At 46.2% G+C, this 12,832-nt stretch overlaps 2 long non-coding RNA genes across 2 annotated transcripts; both read left to right on the top strand.

Moving 5' to 3' along the window:
• Window positions 1–543: 543 nt before the first annotated feature.
• On the top strand, window positions 544–12,557 carry LOC118890666. The gene is made up of 3 exons (XR_005018793.1): window positions 544–684; window positions 10,980–10,987; window positions 12,547–12,557. It is a non-coding gene; the product is annotated as an uncharacterized LOC118890666 (long non-coding RNA).
• Window positions 1,459–6,808, top strand: LOC118890667. Its single transcript, XR_005018794.1, has 3 exons — window positions 1,459–1,682; window positions 3,604–3,608; window positions 6,796–6,808. It is a non-coding gene; the product is annotated as an uncharacterized LOC118890667 (long non-coding RNA).
• Window positions 12,558–12,832: the final 275 nt, after the last annotated feature.

Genomic DNA, 12,832 nt, shown 5'->3' with positions numbered 1-12,832 from the left:
CGCGATAGTGAAAGGCCCGCGCACCGCGATGAAGAGCGGTCCCCGCACCGCGATGAAGAGTGGCCCCCGCTTGCCGCAACTAGAGAAAGCCCTCGCATGAACCGAAGACCCAACACAGCCAAAAATAAAATAAAATAAATAAATAAAGTAGCTATAAAAAAGAAAAGTGCTTTAAAAAAAAAAAAAAAAAAAGAAAAGGGAACTTGGCCTTCCCCTTGGGATAAAGCAAATATTTTCTGCAAAAAGAGGCTCCACTGAGAATTAAGCTTGCATTTCCCTCTCTTTCTAGTGAAAGAGGTGGCGGAAAAACTTCCTGGGAGGATTTGGCAAGTCAACCCTGGAAGAGTTACTAACCGTCAGTCATTAAAGTGGGGGCAGTACTTCATAAGGCGGAGAAAAATCACTTGTGAGGGGTGGGCAAAGGTGGACTGCCGTGTTTGGAGGGTCTGAAGAGAGTCTGAAGGAAGGGATGTGAGATACCTAGGTTAGCTAGGTATTGTCCTAGCTAACTCATCATTAGACATCATTCTTCATGATACCTACTACATAGTTGCACATTTTCACTATGTACTCTCAATAGGGGCTGTTTTCGCTGTAATAGGAGGGTTTGTGCACTGATTCCCACTATTCTCAGGGTATACACTCAACTCAACATGAGCAAAAATCCACTTCGTAATCATATTTGTAAGCGTCAACACGACCTTCTTCCCAGAACATTTCTTAAGTCTATCCAGTATACCTCGACGATACTCTGACTACCCAGATGCCTATACAACATGAAATACTATTGCATCAATAGGCTCATTCATTTCACTAACAGCAGTCATGTTAATAATTTTCGTTATCTGAGAGGCATTCGCATCCAAACGAGAAGTCCTAACAGAATTAACTACCAGAAATTTAGAGTGATTAAATGGATGTCTTCCACCATATCACATCTGAAGAACCTCCTTACGTTAACCTAAAATGACTAAGAAAGGAAGGAATCGAACCCTCTTCTACTGGTTTCAGGCCAACACCATAACCATTATGTCTTTCTCTATAAATGAGATATTAGTAAAAAATTATATAACTTTGTCAAAGTTAAGTCACAGGTGAAAATCCTGTATATCTCTATGGTACATCCTTTCCAACTAGGATTTCAAGACGCAACATTGCCCATCATGGAAGAATTACTACATTTTCATGATCACACACTAATAATTGTCTTTTTAATTAGTTCCCTGGTCCTTATATTATCTCACTAATGTTAACAACTAAGCTAACACATGCCAGTACAATAGACGAACATGAAGTAGAGACCATCTGGATGGTTTTACCAGCTATTATTTTGATTTTAATTGCCCTGCCATAACTATGAATCCTCTATGTGATGGATGAGATTAATAACCCATCTCTTACTGTAAAAACTGTAGGTCACCAGTGGTATTGAAGCTATGAGTACACTGACTACGAAGATTTAAGTTTCAACTCCTATATAATCCCAACATCAGACTTAAAACCAGGGGAATTACGACTACTAGAAGTAGACAACTGAGTAGTATTACCCATAGAGATAACAATCCAAATACTAAGCTCCTCCAAAGACGTATTACACTAACGAGCCGTACCTTCCTTAGGCCTAAAAACAGACGCAATCCCAGGACGCCTAAATCAAACAACCCTAATATCAACACAACCAGGTTTGTATTACGGATGGTGTTCAGAGATTGTGGGTCAAATCATAGCTTCATGCCTATTGTCCTTGAACTAGTACCCCTAAAATACTTTGAAAAATGATCCGCATCAATGCTGTAAGTTCATTAAGAAGCTAGGTAGCGTTAAAGACTTTTAAGTTAAAGACTGAGGGCTAAGACTCTCCTTAATGGTATGCCGCAATTAGACACATTAACTTGATTCATTACCATTTTATCTATATTTCTAGCATTGTTTACTATATTTCAACTAAAAATTTCAAAGTACACTTACTACTCGAACCCAGAATCAATACATACCAAAGTACAAAAACAGTCTACCCCTTGAGAAACAAAATGAACGAAAATCTATTTGCCACTTTCATTGCCCCTACAATAATAGGTAAGGATGTGAGGTCCTAAGTCCCGGAAGTAGCACATGGCTGTCTGACCCAATCCTGACCCAGTGCAGCTGGGCAGATGGAAGGACAAGGTCGGGGATGCCACCCCAGATACAACTTTCTTGGGTATGAAACATGAATAATGGTTCATGAAGTCCCAGGGGGATGAGACTCGGGGTTGGGGAGAAGGACACCCAGTTACATTGCAGACAGGAATCATCTTCCCTAGCAGAGCACTGCTCTGGGCTCCCAGAATTCTAGCAGAGTCCTAGAGATTCTAGCAGAATCCTAGAGATCCCCTGCTGGCTGGGAGGTTGACTTTGCTACTGGATCATGGGGAGGTCCAAGGGTGAGCCAGGGAAACAGCCAGTGGGCTGGGGTGGTAGCCATTCAGCAATCAATACTTAATCATTCCAATATTAAGTGTCATGGCTGTCATTAGGTGTGGTGTGAATACCGGCCTTGCTCTGTGACTCCACATAAATAGCTTTGCTAAGGGCATTAGTGACCACCATGTTCTAAATCTGTTAAGGCTAATTTTCAGGCCTCATCTTATTCGATCTTTCAACTGCGTCCAGCACTCTTGAACATTCCTTTCTTCTTGAAACACTCCTTTCTCTTCTTCCGTGGCTTCATTCTTTCCTGGGTTTCTCCTACAGTTGTGACACCTCTTTTTCAATCTCCTGTTCTAGCTCATACCATTCCATTGGCTGTTTAATTTTGTTATTCCTAAACACTCAGTCTTAAGCTATCTCTTCTTTCAGTTCTCTGCTTTCTTCCTTGGCAATCAGACCCAGGCCCATGTCTTCAATTTCAATTTACACACCAGTTAAGTCACATTTTCATATCACCAGCCCAGAACCTTCCTCTGTTCATTAGCTCTAACCACTTGAGTGACTCAAAAGTGCATCAGGACAAAGAGTATTTGTTACACGTATCTGATAAAGGACAAGTATCCAGAATATACATTCAGAAACTCTCAAAGGTTAATAATTAAAAAAAAACCAATTTTTTCTTTTTTTTAAATTGTATTTATTTATTTTATTTATGGCTGTGTTGGGTCTTCGTTTCTGCGCGAGGGCTTTCTCTAGCTGTGGCAAGCGGGGGCCACTCTTCATCGCGGTGCGCGGGCCTCTCACTATCGCGGCCTCTCTTGTTGCGGAGCACGGGCTCCAGACGCGCAGGCTCAGTAATTGTGGCTCACGGGCCCAGTTGCTCCGCGGCATGTGGGATCTTCCCAGACCAGGACTCGAACCCCTGTCCCCTGCATTGGCAGGCAGACTCTCAACCACTGTGCCACCAGGGAAGCCCCCAAACCCAATTTTTATCTTGTTTGTTTGTTTATTTTTGGCTGCATTGGATCTTCATTGCTGCGCGCAGGCTTTCTCTATTTGCGGCGAGCGGGGGCTACTCTTTGTTGGGGTGGGTGGGCTTCTCATTGCAGTGGCTTTTCTTGTTGTGGAGCATGGGCTCTAGGCGCACGGGCTTCGGTAGTTGTGGCACATGGGCTCGGTAGTTATGGCACACAGGCTTAGTTGCTCTGTGGCATGTTGGATCTTCCCCGACCAGGGCTCAAACCCGTGTCCCCTGCATTGGCAGGCAGGTTCTTAACCACTGCACCACCAGGGAAGTCCCCAAACCCAATTTTTTTTTCTTTAAATTTATTTATTTTTATTTATTTATTTTTGGCTGCACTGGGTCTTCATAGCTGCACAGGCTTTCTCTAGTTGCAGCGAGTGGGGACTACTCTTCATTGTGGTGCGTGAGCTTCTCATTGCATTGGCTTCTCTTGTTGCAGAGCATGTGCTCTAGGCACGTGGGCTTCAGTAGTTGTGGCACACGGGCTCAGTAGTTGTGGCTCAGGGGCTTAGTTGCTCCACGGTGTGTGGAATCTTCCCGGACCAGGGCTCGAACCCATGTCCCCTGCATTGGCAGGCGGATTCTTAACCACTGCGCCACCAGGGAAGCCCCCCAAACCCAATTTTTAAATGGACAAAAGATTTGAACAGACACTTTAAGAAGATATACAGATGGCAAACAAGCACATGAAAAGATGTCCAACAACGTTAGTCATGAGGGAAATGCAAAATAAAATCACTATACAGCTACTGAAATGGCTAAAATAAAAATGTGGCTAATACCCAGTGCTGGTGAGAATGTGGAGCAGCTGGACCTCTCATCTATTGCTAGTGGGAATGCAAAGTGGTGCAGCCCCTTGGGAAAACAGTTTCGCAGTTGCTCATAAAGTTAAACATACACTTACCATTCAACCCACAATCTCACTCTATTGATTATCACTATTTATTCAAGAAAAATGAACACGTATGCTTACACAAAAACCTGTGTGTGAACATTAATTGTGGCTTTAATCATAATTACTAAATGCTGGAAGCAAATCAAGTGTCCTTCAACTGGTGAATGAATAAATAAACTGCAATATAGCCATATCACAGAATAGTACTTAGGAATAAAAAGGAACCAACCACGGATCCATGAAACAACAGATCTGAATTTCAGATGCATTGTGCTAAGTGAAAAAAGCCAGACTCAAAAGGCAACAACACATTGCATGATCCTGTTTAAATGACACCTGGAAAAGACAAAACTCTAGGAACAGAACACAGATCAATTGTTGCCAAAGATCTTGGAAAGGGGCAGGAGGAAACTTTTGGGGGTGATGGGAAACAGGACCAGCTACATAATTGGCAAGGCCCAGTGCAAAATGAAAATGCAGGGCCCCTTGCTAAAAAATTATTAAGTATTTCAAGATGGTGACAGGACAGCATTAAGCCAAGCACAGGCCCTTCAAAGCACAGAGCCTTATGTAACTACACAGGTCATGTGCCCATGAAGCAGCCGTGGATGGAAATGTTCTATTTATTTATTGTGGTGGTGGTTACACAGGGTTATGTGCTTGTCAAAACCCATAGAATCATGCACTAAAAAGGATGAATGTTACTGTATGTAAATTAAACCTCAATAAACCTGACACAAAAAACTGAGTCTTGTCACGAGGAAGCCTCGCTAAGGCAGGTTGAGGTTCATCCTACAGAAGGAAAGGCCTGTACGCTTCCAACTGCCCATGAAAGTCAGGGAAGTACTGAGAGAATGCTCCAGACTGAAGGGGACAGAAACGACATGGCAGCCAAGTGCTACATGTATCCCTGGATGGGATCTTGGGCCAGAAAGGAAAAGACCTAGTTGAGAGGGTTGGTGACATTTGAATGCAGATTGTGGTTTATTTCCTGACCAGGGAGCTTGTATGATGGGAATGAAGAGTGTCTTTGTTGAGGGAGTAAAGGTGATGGAACAGATGCAATTAAATGCTAACTACATTTAGGAGAGTCTGGGAGGAGGGGAGACAGGAGTTCCTTGTGTTCTTGCAGCTCTTCTTTAAGTTTGAAATTATTTCAAAATAATTTTTTTTTAGTACTTCAGAATCAACAGGTCCAAAACCAAACTCACAATCTCTCCCAAACCCCCAGCCCTGAGCTTCACTGCTTCCAGTGTCCTTCTGTCTCAGGAAATGGCCTCACCTGCAATCGGTTAAGTGAACTCGAATCTGGAAGGCTCTCCTGATGCTGCCTCTTCCCCTGTGACCCCTGCCTACCTTCCAGGTACTTCTCTCCCCCTTCATAGCTTGCCTTTAGCCGGACCGGCCGCTGCCCACCCCAGAGGCTGCACACATACTGTCCCACCTCCAAATGCCACTTCCTTGGGAAAGCCCCGATTCCCAGGCTGGGTCAGGGCCTGTGCTGTGCTGCCTCGGGGCACCCTGGCCCTTTCCATCGCTGGGTGTCTCACAAGCACGGTTCTACATCATCTGCACGATTCTTCTACCAGCACCTGCCTCCACCATGAGGCTGTACTTCCACTCTGGGAGGGACTGGGTCTGGCACTGCGCTTCACACCTGGCGCGGGCTCCATAAATATTTGCTGATGACCGTATGGAGATGTGAATGCACCCTGGCACATCTCTTTGGAGGGCCAGATTCTCATCAGAGAACTGCTCTGGTCAGCTTCAAGTCAGGGCCCAGAGGCATGAGCTGGTTTTGAGATCAGAAAGCTAAGACAGATTTCTGTTGTTTTGGTTTCCCTACGTTTGCCTCCTGAGCTCTGGTTTCCCGTCTTGTAGGCAGTCTGTCTCCCTTCTGAGGGATTCTCTTTTTGTAAGAGTGTTAACTTACCTGGCCCCCTAATCGTCAAGTTGACTTGACTCAACTCAATGTGACCTGTCATTTTGCCTACAATTCACATCTATATATGTCTTTTGTGGGGCCTTAACGCTTACCACGCAACTAAATTTTCCTCTATTAACAAAATCTGGGGCACCATACGTCAGGATAAGACTTCACATGGAGGTTCCCTGCCCTGGCTCCCCTTTTCTTTCCACTCCCATTCATTCTCACAGCACAAGGGGCCTGGTCCCCTCCTGCCTGTGGAGTCTAAGACCAGCGAAGCCAGGCTCTGTTCACAGCCCCGTGTGCCCCTGGACACCCCCTGGAATGGCGGGTGCACATACCAGTAGGTTCATTCTGGAGAAGCAGCCCAGGGCCAGAGGCCTACACAGGCCCTGGAAGTGGGCTCTGGGCATCCAGGTAGCGAGGTGAAGAAGAGAGTATGGGTTCTGGTAGGTGTGTCCCTCTGGGCTCCTGGGGAAGGGTGCAGCCAGAGAAGGGCCAGAGTGGGTTGGGGGCTGGGACAGGAGCCCGGGCTGCCAGTTCTACGGGCAGTACTGCCATATGCCACCCCTGGCACTACCTACTGTGGCAGTTTTTGTCCTGGTCTGTTTATTCAGAGGGCAGCCAGGGCGTCCCTGATGGAAGGTGAGTAAGATGCATAGTTCTGGAACATTCATACCTTCCTACTGACACTGAATGCCGAGGCTTGTCTGAATGAGTGATGAGGTCTGAATATGAAGCATTTTTAAAGACATAAAATAACTTCTAAATCATAGGGGCCCAGTCCAACTCCCTTAAAGAAAAGTAAATTGAGCTCCAGAAAGTCTGAATAACTCCCCAAAGTTGAGCATCTAAGTGACAAAACCATGACTGGAACCCAGGGCCCAGAGCATCTCTGCCTGGGCACCCATATACTGCTCCTACAACCTTAATACCTCCAAACATGCCCACCCAGGGGCGGTGTCGTGCACGGGAGAGGTGTGAGTTAAACAGGGTTGGGGCACCAGCCCAAGAGTCAGGCTGCCCGAAACTGACTGCCTCCACCTCTCAAGAGATGTAGGAGCTTGGGGTAAATTATTCTGTCATGTTAAATCTGATTTTCTCATCTGTAAGATGGGTGTCAAACGAGGCACAGATTCACCTGGTTCAGCTATTGGAAGGATTAAAATAAAATCCATACAAAGTAGTTAACATAGTGTCTGGCATAAAGGAAGAAAAAAAGCTCGATAAATGTGAGTCACTATTATTTTATATGATGGTAAGGAGACTCACATTAATAAAACATTGCTGGTCTCCTCGGGCTTCTGGGAAGGGAGGGTTAAGTGTGGATTGGGGCTGCCGTATCCATTACTGGTGCAGGAACAGGGCGGGAGGCTCTTGGATCTCAGTTTCTGTATTTCTAATTTCCTCTCCACATTCTTGCTGAGGCAATTAAATTTATGTCATCTCTGTTTTCTCTCAATATCTCTCCCTCCCCTTAAGCAGCCTCTTAAAACAGATTCATCTATTTTGCTAGACTTTTCAAGGAATAAACTTTTGGTTTTATTTATCCTTTCTAATATACTTCCGTTTTTATTTCATTAATCTCTGCTTTTATCTTTATTCTCATTTTCTTTGGGTTTATTCAGTTGTTCCTTTTCTAATTTCTTGAGATGATTACCTAATGCCACCCCTTTTGGGGGGAAGGGGGCTTTCTTCATTAATAATGAAGGCATTTAAAGCTATAAGTTTTCCTCTGCAAACAGCTTTTGCCGTGTTTGATAGATATGGGGACCTAGGCCCTCTCCGCAGAAAGATTTCTGAACACAAGTAAAGTTCAGCTCAGGTCTTTAAAAAAGTGATCTCAAGTTTGAAATTAATGAGACCCATCGCTGGCGGGGTAACGCTTGACTGTTGTTATCCTCAAAGCTCTTCTTCCTCTCCCCCCCACCAGGCCACCAGGGTACAGGCCTGCACCCTCTCTCCTTGAGCTTGTGCACTCACCACTAATGACCTCCCTGCCTTCCAGGTCCTTCTGTACCACAGGGCTTCCGTGATCCTTCTAATCCACAAATGCCGTCTCATTGTCCCTCTGCCTCAAACCGCTCAGGAGCTTTCTCACTGCAGCCTAGTTTTCAGCACGGCAGACACGACCCCACGTCTGGACCCCTGCCCCTCTCCAGCCTCGACCACCCTCCCTCCTCCACTCCAGCCACCCTAATCCTTCATCCTCCAGCAGAACCACACCACGTGTGCTTCCCAGTGTTCCTGGCTTGCTTTAGAACATCACTCCTTTGCTCTGCAGGGCACATCCCTGCACCCGCTGTGCCCACCACACCTCCCCTGCCAACCGCTGCTGTGCAACCATTTCATCTGGACTTCAGAGCCACTGGCTTCAGGAAGCTTCCCTGGCAAAGAGCCTCTCGGCTCCCACAGCCACCCAGACATTGCTCCTCCCTTTCTCTTACCACATTGCATTCAAATCGCCTGTTTGCTTGCTTCTCCATCAATTTCCTGTGGGCCAAAGACAACATTTTCTTTAACCTGGGTCCCCAGCCCCTCACTTAATGATTGCATTAAGGAATGTCTAGGAACTCCAGTATCCCAAAGTGGACCCTTCATCAGGGTTCCCAGGGCTCTCATACTGTACGTTCCGGTGAGACAGCAGGTCCTGGTGGAGACTGGTCATCAGGACTGAGGCCATTGTCACCATCATCAGGGCAGGACCCCAAGAACCCAAGCCAGGGGAGCCTGGGCAAGCCCTCTTCTCCTCCTCCGCCTTGGCCCCAGTGCTTGTACTCTCAGAGCACTGCAGCCTCACCTGACTATCTCCAGGTTGCAAAGAGGGCCCCAGAGGAGAAGGGCAGAGGGCTAGGTAAGGTGGTATCCATCAGGCAGAAGATTCCATTTCACACCAACTGGGCACCACAGGACACAGGTCAGGGAGACGCTCCCTCTCTGGCCTGTCTGGGAATCCACCTCAAGGCTACTCAGGTAGCTGCTGGCCCTTTAAACGGAGCCAGCTCCCACTGGGCACTCTTAAAGCTCACTTCATTCGTGAATTAAGTCCCTGACATCCCATATCTGTATGATCAATATGTTTGTTTATTAGCAGCAGCTGCTGTGTTTTAGTGAAGGCGGTGGGCCCCAGTGAGAGGGCCGCTTGGTAACCACAGCGCAGGGCCTGGGACAGGGAGAAGAAAGGCCTCCCGCTGGCCGATGGGATCTGGGGCTGGATAGGATTTCATGGTAATGGTCCTATAATTGAAATCACTGCTTCAGTAGACTGTTGGGTAGGGAGCTGTGCTGATGGCTCCTGGCTCGGCCCCCCTTCGAGAGGTCCATTAACTGGTGGATGTGCTCCCAGCGCTGGGCTAGGGGAGCAGCGGTGGCAGTGGGGGAGCCGAGGCTGCAGTGGTCAGCACAGCTGCTGTGGACCGCGCGGAGGGGAGTGGGACTTGGGGCTTGGTTGCTCTCAGGATGTCAGACCTCCTGACTTGACCTCCCTGGCCTGTTCCCAAACCCGAGCTAGGCCGCTTGTCCCCACCCTGGGTTCATTTCCCCTCAGTGACTCAGGAACCTCATTCCTAGGCTGACTTATGTTTTTCCAGAAGAGGGGAAAGACTCATCATTTTCCAGTTCTGATATCTGCTCTGTGTCGGTAATTCAGGATCTGCATCTCTTGTCCATGTGTGGTGCTGGAGGGCCAGGGAGCAATCCCCGAATCACTAATTCATTCATTCATTCATGCATTTGGAAAACATGTAATAAGCAACTTCTATATGCCAGAAACCATGCTAGGTTCTGGCAACACAAAGATAAAAGAGTGTAATCTTGTCCTAGACGGATTTAAAGTCTTATGGGGGTAAAAGCATGCAAACATTGACAATACAAGAAATTAGGAGCTTTATTGGGAATATGTGTGATGTACAGTGGGAGCACAGGAGACGAAGACGAAACCTCTAAGTCAGGAAGATGGAACCCAATTTGATCTAAGGGAACCTGTCCTAAGCTTTTAAATTAGTAAATTTCCAGGCCCACAAGCCTCTTGGCATTTCTTCCAGATCCCCCATCCCAGTCTGGACTGGCAGGTCTCCTCTACACCCTAGAATATGCACTGTGTACCATAGCCTGGCAGGCTATGCAGTGGTTCTCATCCAGGGGCAATTTGCCCCCCAAGGACATTTGGCAGTGTCTGGAGCATTTGTGGTTGTCACAATGTGGGAGGTGGGTAATGGGGAGAGGACCACTGGCATCTAGCGGGTAGAAGCCAGGGATGCTGCTAAACATCCTATAATGCACAGGACAGCGCCCACAACAAATAATTATCTGGTCCAACATGTCAACAACGTCAAGGTTAAGGAACCCTGGACAATGGTGATGCCTTCATATTTTATTCTGAGTGAGATGCAAACACAAGCACCTTCACCATTTCTGCCTTAATTCAGAACCACCTTCCTTCATCCATCCATCATATCTAATTCCAACGTGCGACCAACCCTTCCAAAGGATAATCTTGCTGCCTATTCTACCATTTACGTTGTCACCTTGGCCTTTGGGGCTTGATGTTGGGTACCATTTTCTATGACAGGGCCCTGGCTATTTCCAGTTCAACCCCCAAATCCTCTAAACTTGGGGCTGCCCTCCTGAAACATGTTCCCACTGGGCTCATCCCATTTCCACAAATATGCATCCCGACTACCTCTGCTCCCACCCTTGGTCTCCTGCCTCCACCCTATATTCAGCTAGAAGTGTGGACACATCATTAACACCACCACTCTCCAAGTCTTTCACCAGAATCCTGCCCTCCCAAAGGTCTCATCCTTCAGCCCTACACCTCACTTGGGCACAAACACAGGTGGTCCTAGCACACTGAAAAAGGTTGGGTGAATGGGTGTCACCCCACATTTGCCAGCACCTGGCTCAGGGTATTGACCCAAGGATATGCCTGCACCCAAAAGTTTGGAGTCATTTCCAGTATCTTATTAAGGTGTCATGATGTCAAAGATGCTGAGAGATCCCATCCTCCTGATTCCTTCTGTACAGGGTGCTCAGTAGAGAAACTTAAGTTATCAACTTACTGTCCACTATCCAACTTCTAGGAGGTTATAGAAAATGTCAATTGTTGCACTTGAACTTTCTAAGCCAGAGATGACAAACAGCTGCCTCCAATAAATTGGTGCTAGCTGCCTGGAGCAATGTGTTGTGAAGAATTCTGGGGAAGTGGAGCAGGGCGGACCAAGAAGGGTCTTTGGGGAGGGGGTATTTGGGGTTTTCAATCATTTCTGCCTCCATTCCTTTACATAATTCAGCTTTGATTCTACAGCCTAACCCTTATTCCAAGTAGGCAGCTGGCCCTAAATCTCTCTTATTACAAAAATTCTGGAACGTTAACTCTTTGAGGCCAAGGTTCAGGAAGAAAGGGAGTCAAGATCAATGAGCAATATTTTCAAATACATAGAGTTGAGGGGAGTAGAGGACCCTGTGCCAGATGTTTTCTATTCTTGCATCTAAAAAGGAAATTCTCATATATTCCTCATGCTATTTTATCAGTAGGACAGTGACTAGAGTTTATGATTAGTGCCTGGGCCTTCATGAGAGACCCAAATGAGTACTGAGATGGATTAGATCCTAAATGAAGTTGACAGTGCATTCTTGTGGTTTTTCACCCATGGATCCGTGTACAAATTCTGTTTGGCGATATAATTGAAAAGTAAAATTGTCTTCAATCTGAAAATTTCAATGACCCATTCATTGCAGAGGTGCCAAATCTGTGATGACTTTGTTTCCCTGAATGTCAATATGCACATACCTTAGAATATCCCAATAATCAGGGATCTTGAAAGTCCCCTTTCGAAAGATTGAATCAACCACTTACCCAATGTTTGAATACACTCTCCAACATTTCTGCCAAGTTGCCCTAACTTTTGTCTGAACAGATCCACAGATGAGGACTTATAGACTTCTGTCCAGTGCAGAGCCAGAAGCCCTGGCTGTTTAAACAACTTCCTTAAAGGGAACAAAATCTATAGACATATATTTTCCATCCTTCAGCCCCACTTCTCCTGCTTGAGGATCCTCAGAACAGTCCAGTCCTCTTTCGGACATTCCTTCAACCATCTTATGATAGAATCCTGTAGACCAGGGATCAGCAATCTACAAGCCCAGGGCCAAATCTGGCCCTCCACCTGTTTTTATAAATAAAGCTTTATTGAAACACAGTCACTCTTATTCATTTATGTATCATCTATGGATGCTTTCACACTTCAACAGCAAAGCTGAGTAGTTGTGACAGAAACCATATGGCTTGAGAAGCCTAAAATATTTACTATCTGGCTCTTTACAGAAAAATTTGCCAACCCCTGCTGTAGACCACACCTTCTTCAGCGCTGTGCTGAACCAACCAGCTCTTGCCAGTGACCACCACAAGGCATGGTTTTGAGTCTTTTCACCTTCGCTGCCCTGATCACTCTCCTCTTAACAGCTCCCATTAATTTATGTTCATTTTTTGAAAGGTGATCCCAGAACTGTGCTCCTGTGGGGGCTGGACAAGACTTGTCTCCTTGCTTTTTCTTAATAGTGAGCCCCTCTTTCTACA

The sequence above is a fragment of the Balaenoptera musculus genome, chromosome 2, assembly GCF_009873245.2.
Source record: "Balaenoptera musculus isolate JJ_BM4_2016_0621 chromosome 2, mBalMus1.pri.v3, whole genome shotgun sequence".
NCBI lineage: Eukaryota > Metazoa > Chordata > Mammalia > Artiodactyla > Balaenopteridae > Balaenoptera > Balaenoptera musculus.
Note: the sequence above shows the minus strand (reverse complement) of the source record. Positions and strands in the feature narration are given on the sequence as shown.